The following is an 8,281-nucleotide window of genomic DNA, read 5'->3' as shown; positions in this document are numbered from 1 at the left end:
GTAAGTTGAAGCCTGAGTCAAAAATAAGCTAGTATGTGTTGCAAAAGTGAACAACCTTGGTCCTTCCCAAAGGAAAGGTATCTGTTTCATGGAAGCTGGTGAGAGATCTGTGCACTTGACCACGTGAGAGCCCAGGAGGATGGGATGCATCTTTATTGCTATGCTTGTTAGCACAAGCAAACCTTACCAGTCTGAGAAAGAGTATGCAGAGAGATCTCTCACTGGAGTGAAGTTCTTAGACTCCAAAAAGAAGCAAATTCTTTGCATTCATAGTCTATTGGTCAGAACCAGTCATGTTGTCTTTACAACTGTATGAATTCAGAGGAGAATAGTCTTCTTTGCTCCTAGAAGGGAGAATTGGCTGTGTGTGGTTTTCCGTCTTCCCCCCCCCCACCCCCGGATGGTAATACAGTGAAAATCTGACCAGCAGACAAATGAGAAGCTATGAAGAGCAATGATGAAGTGGAAGTTGCTATATCACATTTAACATTGGCATCCAGGGTATTCGTTGTTCTGATAGAATGAATACATTTCCAATCACTCATTCTTGCTTCACCTGATGCCATTGTTTCTGAAAGGTTTACCATAATATGAGTGACAATATCTTTCTTCTTGGTTCACCTCAAAGTTTGGGGTTGAGTCTAGAGCCTTAAGTGTTTAGGAAGCAAGCCTGTCCTTGTTCCCTAAAGTTTTCATGCTGGGCTCATGTAGACATGCCAGTGTTGAGCAGTGTGCTGGAGTGAGCCTTCTAAGCTGTTCAGCCTTAAGCTCCACATGCACTGGGTCCCAGTCTGGCTACCTAAGTGCTAAGCACTAGTGCCTCAGTATACAACCAACAGACATCAGGGAAGGACTCAGAGCTGGCCACAGGTTCTTTTCCTGGCTGGAAGTACTGGGGACAGCATTACATCCATATTTATCTGCCCTGATTTGAATACTTAGAGAGAAATATTGGCAGAATGTGAATGTTAAGAGGAAAAAAATATCACTTCCACTTGACCTCACTTGAGACTCACAATGTCTTTTTGAAAGAGTTAGATTTCCAGAAATGTTTAGAGAGTTGGAATGGATACCCTTCCTGTTTTAGCTTGTAACCCCGGGGTGCCATTTGGGGCCTATCTGGAGGCATAATGAAGCCATTTTAAATAGATATTTCCAGCATAAAGTGTGTAAGAGATCAAATGCATCTAGGCTTCTGCAGGTTTCAGAGGAGGCAGAATGGAAAGCCACGCTGATGAAACACAGCTCACAGGCAAATGTTCTCTTTTGCCACGAGGTGAGCAGCTCACGGAGTCTGACTAGGAAGAGAATGCTTTGGTGGCTGGCTGGGTAATGAGCCTCTGCTGGGAATACCCTGTGTGCATTGTTTGTACCAATGTCTGTGTAAAAAAAAAAAATCCCTCCCTTGATGATATGGGGGTTGAAAGAAAAATGGATTGCATCCTATTGGAGAAAAGGGATCTGATCACTGTCTGGCCCCATCTTTTTGGTCCTTTATAATTCTTTTCTATGTCACTGTTTGACACATATCATTACAAAGCTGCCAGAGTCTTTCTTCCCTCCCTTTTTACCACAGGGAGGATGCAGTTAAAAAACATTAAAAACAAGGATGTTAATGTTTTCCCTGTGCGTATGTATGTGTGCATGTAGAGATGGGATTGTCCGTGGAACACAGATGGGAGCCCGGAATTTCATTTGAGCACGTTTACTGACTCTGGCCAGCAACCAGAAAACTGTGGAACAGACAGAAGTAGGTCAGGGTGGGAATTGTCCTATCTCAGCACATTATAAGGTAGGTGTGACAAGCGAGTGAGCTGTCAGCTTAAAGACAGAACTAGGAAACTCAGAAATGGGTGGATGACCATATAATTTATCATCTATGCTGGGACACTATGAGAATGAAAGGGAGGCTGTTAATAATTACGCTGGGACAACATGTGTATTTGGGGGCTGTCTCAGGCAATCTGTAATGACGAGTGATCCTGGAGATGGGCTTCGTGTCAGAATGCCTGGAGAAGAGCAGCCAGTCTCCTGTTAATGAAAGCTGCAGCAAGGCCAACATTGCACACTACTGTAAGAAAGGGAAAGGTACAAAACAGAATGAGAAGGTAGAACACTAAGGCCTTACATGGTCAATGCTGACTTAAAGGCCAACAAGAACTAACAAGAATTCTGCTGGGGAGGTTAGAACCATGTTGGCCTGCTTCAGTCTAGGGCAGAAAGCTGTTTGTTCCCTTTGAAGGCCAGTAGCAGGCTCCTTACCCCATGGAAATCTTTTCATCTCTCTGAAAGGCAAAGATCCTCACACTTGACACCTGTCAAGAGTAAGCAAACCACATTAAATAGAAGCTGCCCAAGATTACTGTGCTGAAGGTTGGAGGGCAGGAAGTGCAGAGAATTCTGGTAGAAGACTGTCAGCTTTCAGCATTTGAGGGACACTACCTGTATTCTTTCTGCCCCTGTATTCTACCAATAAAATGGGTATTAAAAGTAATAAAGTAAGATAACAAACAGCCTAAGAGTGTCTGTGGGGGTATTTTTTTTAAGATACATGAGATGATCACTTCCGGTCTGGGCCCTGAGCACTGATCACTGGTTGCAGCTCTGGAACCAACCTCACAAAACCCAGATGAAGCAGGGCTACCAGGAGCTCTAACCCGGGCACTATATCAGGTAAGGATTCAGCAAGGCTCGCCCCAAACAGGGAGTAACCGGGACACACAGGGACCCAGGAATTCACTCCTGGCCTGGAGCACTGGTAGCTTCCAGTCTGGGCCTGAGCACTCAGCAGATCCCGGGAGGTAGCATTGCACCCAATCTCACAGAACCCAGAGGAAGCGGGCTCTCAGGAGCTCTAACCTGGGCAGTATCTTAAGTAAAGAGGCAGCAACACTCAAACCAAATAGAAAGTAACTGGGACTCACTGGGACCCAGGAATTCACTCCTGGGTGGGATCACCTGTTCCTTCCTGTTTGGGCTCAAGCACAGAGCAGATCCCAGGAGGCAGCTCTGTACCCAACCTCACAAAACCCAGAGGTGGCAGGGCTCCTAGGTGTTCTAACCTGGGCAGTATCTCAGGTCAGGAGACAGCAATACTCTATCCAAACAGGGAGTAACCAGGACCCACAAGGACCCAGGAATTCACTCCTGGCCCAGAGCACAGGTTCCTTCCTGTTTCCACCTGAGCACTGAGCAGATCCTGGACCACAGCTCTAACCCCAGCAGCAACACCCATCCCAAACAGTTCTGATACAACCAAGATAATAGGAAAGACAAGGCTCCAGTCAGAGACAGCTCAGGTAGCACCAAGGAGATCCAGATGGCGAAAGGCAAGCACAAGAACACAAGCATTAGCAACCCAGGGTACTCGGCTTTATCAGAACCTAGTTCTCCCACATTGGAAAGTCCTGAATTACCCATATCACCAGGAAAGCAAGAGTCAGATCTAAAATCACTTCTACTGACGATGATAGAAAACTTTAAGAAGGACATAAATAACACCCTCAAAGAAAATGAGAACACAGATAAACAGGTGAAAGCCCTTAAAGAGGAAACACAAAAATCCCTTAAAGAATTACAAGAGATCACAACCAAACAGGTGAAGGAATTGAACAAAACCATGCAGGACTTAAAAATGGAAGTAGAGACAATCAAGAAATCACAAAGGGAGACTAACAGGGATATAGAAAACCTGGGAAAGAAATCAGGAGTCATAGATGCAAGCATCACAACAGAATACAAGAGATAGAAGAGAGAATCTCAGGTGCAGAAGATACCATAGAAAATATTCACACAACTGTCAAAGAAAACACAAAATGCAAAAAGTTCTTAACACAAAACATCCAGGAAATTCAGGACACAATGAAAAGACCAAACCTAAGGATAATAGGTATAGAAGAAAATGAGGATTCCCATCTTAAAGGGCCAATAAATATCTTCAACAAAATTATAGAAGGAAACTTCCCTAAAGAATGAGATGCCCATAATCATACAAGAAGCCTACAGAACGCCAAATAGACTAGACCAGAAAAGAAAAACCTCCCGTCACATAATAATCAAAACACCAAATGCACAAAACAAAGAAAGAATTTTAAAAGCAGTAAGGGAAAAAGGCCAAGTAACATATAAAGGCAGACCTATCAGAATTACACCAGACTTCTCACCAGAGACTATAAAAGCTAGGAGAACCTGGACAGATGTCATACAGACCCTAAGAGAACACAAATGCCAGCCCAGGCTACTATACCCAGCAAAACTCTCAATTACCATAGATGGAGAAACCAAGATATTCCATGACAAAACCAAATTTACACAATATCTTTCCACAAACCCAGCACTACAAAGAATAATAACAGGAAAGCTTCAATACAAGGAGAGCAATTATACTCCAGAAAGAGCAAGAAAGTAATCCTTTTCCAACAAACCCAAAAGAAGATAACCACACAAACAATGCCTCCACTGTTAACCAAAATAACAGAAAGCAGCAATCTCCTCTCCTTAATATCTCTTAACATCAATGGATTCAATTCCCCAATAAAAAGACATAGGCTAAGGGGCTGGATACGCAAACAGGACCCAGCATTTTGCTGCATACAGGAAACCCACCTCAGTAACAAAGACAAACACTACCTTAGAGTAAAAGGCTGGAAAACAATTTTTCAAGCAAATGGAACTAAGAAACAAGCTGGAGTAGCCATTCTAATATCGAATAATATCAACTTTCAACTTAAAGCTATCAAAAGGGAGGTCATTTCATACTTGTCAAAGGAAAAGTCAACCAACATGAACTCTCAATACTGAACATCTATGCGCCAAATACAACAGCACCCACTTTCATAAAAGAAACCTTACTAAAGCTCAAAGCACACATTGCAACTCACACAATAATAGTGGGAGACTTCAACACCCCACTCTCAGCAATGGACAGACCAAGGAAACAGAAACTAAACAGAGATACAGTGAAACTAACAGAAGTTATGAACCAAATGAACTTAACAGACATTTATAGAACATTTCACCCTAAAACAAAAGAGTATACCTTTTTCTTGGCACCTCATGGCACCTTCTCCAAAATAAACCATATAATTGGTCACAAAACAGGCCTCAACAGATATAAAAAAATCAAAATAATCCCCTGCATCCTATCAGATCACCATGGTCTAAAGCTGGTTTTTAATAATGACAAAGACAAGGGAAAGCCCATACTCACATGGAAATTGAACAATACTCTGTGATAATGTGGTCAGGGAAGAAATAAGGAAAGAAATTAAAGACTTTTTAGGATCTAATGAAAATGAAGACACATCATACCAAAACCTATGGGACACAATGAAAGCGGTGCTAAAAGAGGAAAACTCATAGCTCTAAGTGCTCACAAAAAGAAACTGGAGAGGGCATACACTAGCAGTTTGACAACACACCTGAAAACTCTAGAACAAAAAGAAGCAAATACACCCAAGAGGAGTAGACGAGAGGAAATAATTAAACTCAGGGCTGAAATTAACCAAATAGAAACAAAAAGAACTATACAAAGAATCAATAAAACCAGGAGCTGGTTCTTTGAAAAAAAAATCAACAAGATAGATAAACCCTTAGCCAGACTAATCAGAGGGCAGAGAGACAGTATTCAAATTAATAAAATCAGAACTGAAAAGGGAACAGAACCCGAGGAAATCCAAAAAATCATCAGATCCTACTACAAAAGCTTATATTCAACAAAATTGGAAGATCTGGATGAAATGGACAAATACCAGTTACCAATGTTAAATCAGGAGCAGATAAACGATCTAAACAGTCCCATAACCCTGAAAAAAAAAAAAAATAGAAGCAGTCATTAAAAGTCTACCCAACAAAAAAAAGTCCGGGACCAGATGGTTTCAATGCAGAATTCTATCAGACCTTCAAGAAAATTAATACCAATTCTTTTCAAACTATTCCACAAAGTAGAAACAGAAGGAACACTACCCAATTCATTCTATGAAGCCACAATCACACTCATACCTAAACCACACAAAGACCCAACAAAGAAAGAGAACTTCAGACCAATCTCCCTAATGAATATTGATGCAAAAATACTCAATAAAATTCTTGCAAACAGAATCCAAGAACACATCAAAACAATTATCCATCATGATCAAGTAGGCTTTATCCCAGGAATGCAGAGTTGGTTCAATATACAGAAGTCCATCAGTGTAATCCACTATATAAATAAACTCAAAGAAAAAAAAAACCACATGATCATCTCACTAGATGCTGAGAAAGCATTTGACAAAATTCAGCACCCCTTCATGATAAAAGTTTTGGAAAGATCAGGAATTCAAGGTCCATATCTAAACATTGTGAAAGCAATATATAGAAAACCAGTAGCCAACATCAAACTAAATGGAAAGAAACTTGAAGCAATTCCACTAAATTCAGGGACTAGACAAGGCTGCCCACTCTTCCCCTACCTATTCAATATAGTACTGAAAGGCCTAGCCAGAGCAATTAGGCAACAAAAGGAGGTCAAAGGGATACAAATTGGAAAGGAAGAAGTCAAAATTTTACTATTTGCAGATGCTATGATAGTATACTTAAGTGACCCCAAAACTTCCACCAGAGAACTCCTAAACCTGATAAACAACTTTAGTAAAGTGGCTGGGTATAAAATTAATTCAAACAAATCAGTAGCCTTCCTCTACTCAAAAGATAAACTGGCTGAGAAAGAAATTATGGAAGCGACGCCCTTTACTATAGTCACAAATAATATAAAATACCTTAGTGTGAATCTAACCAAGCAAGTAAAAGACCTGTATGACAAAAACTTCAAGCCCCTAAAGAAAAAAATCGAAACAGATCTCAGAAGATGGAAAGATCTCCCATGCTCATGGATTGGCAGGATTAATATAGTAAAAAATGGCCATCTTGCCAAAACCAATCTACAGATTTAATGCAATCCCCATCAAAATTCCTACTCAATTCTTCACAGAGATAGAAAGAGCAATCCTAAAATTCATTTGGAATAACAAAAAATCCAGGATAGCGAAAACTACTCTCAACAATAAAAGAACTTCTGGGGGAATTACCATCCCTGATTTCAAGCTATACTACAAAGCAATAGTGTTAAAAACTTCATGATATTAGAACAGAGACAGGCAGAAAGATCAATGGAATAGAATTAAAGACCCAGAAATGAACCCACACACCTATGGTCACTTGATCTTCGACAAAGGAGCTAAAACCATCCAGTGGAAAAAGAGACAGCATTTTCAACAAATGGTACTGATCCAACTGGAGGTCAGCATGTAGAAGAATGCAAATTGATCCATACTTATCTCCTTGTACAAAGCTCAACTCCAAGTGGATCAAGGACCCCCACATAAAACCAGATACACTGAAACTAATAGAAGAGAAAAAGGGGGAAAGCCTTGAACACATGGGCATAGGGGAAAAGTTCCTGAACAGTACACAAATGGCTTACGCTCTAAGATCAAGAATTGTCAAATGGGACCTCATAAAACTGCAAAGCTTCTGTAAATCAAAGGACACTGTCAATAGGACAAAACGACAACCAACGGATTAGAAAAAGATCTTTACCAATCTTACATCTGATAGAGGGCTAATATCCAAGGTATACACAGAACTGAAGAAATTAGACTCTAGACTGTTAAATAACCCTATTAAAAATGGGGTATAGAGCTGAACAAAGAATTCTCAACTGAGGAATCTCGAATGATTGAGAAGCACCTAAAGAAGTGTTGAACATCCCTAGTCATCAGGGAAATGCAAATGAAAACAACACTGATATTCCACCTCACACCAGTCAGAATGGCTAAGATTGAAAACACAGGTGACAGCAGATGCTGGTGGGCTTGTGGAGAAAGAGGAACACTCCTCCATTGTTGGTGGGATTGTAAGCTGGTACAACCACTATGGAAATCAGTCTTGCGGTACCTCAGAAAATTGAACATATTACCTGAGGACCCAGCTATACCACTCCTGGGCATATACCTAAAAAGATGTTTCAACATATAACAGGGACACATGCTCCACTATGTTCATAGCAGCCTTATTTATAATAGCCAGAAGTTGGAAAGAACCCAGATGTACTTCAACAGAGGAATGGATACAGAAAAATGTGATATATTTACACAATGGAGTACTACTCAGCTATTAAAAACAATGAGTTCATGAAATTCTTAGGCAAATGGATGGAGCTTGAGAAAATCATCCTGAGTGAGGTAACCCAATCACAAAAGAACATACATGGCATGCACTCACTGATTAGTGGATATTAGCCCAA

The sequence above is a fragment of the Arvicanthis niloticus genome, chromosome 10 (assembly GCF_011762505.2).
Source record: "Arvicanthis niloticus isolate mArvNil1 chromosome 10, mArvNil1.pat.X, whole genome shotgun sequence".
Classification (NCBI taxonomy): domain Eukaryota; kingdom Metazoa; phylum Chordata; class Mammalia; order Rodentia; family Muridae; genus Arvicanthis; species Arvicanthis niloticus.
The sequence above is the reverse complement of the archived record's forward strand: the minus strand, read 5'-3'. Positions refer to the sequence as shown.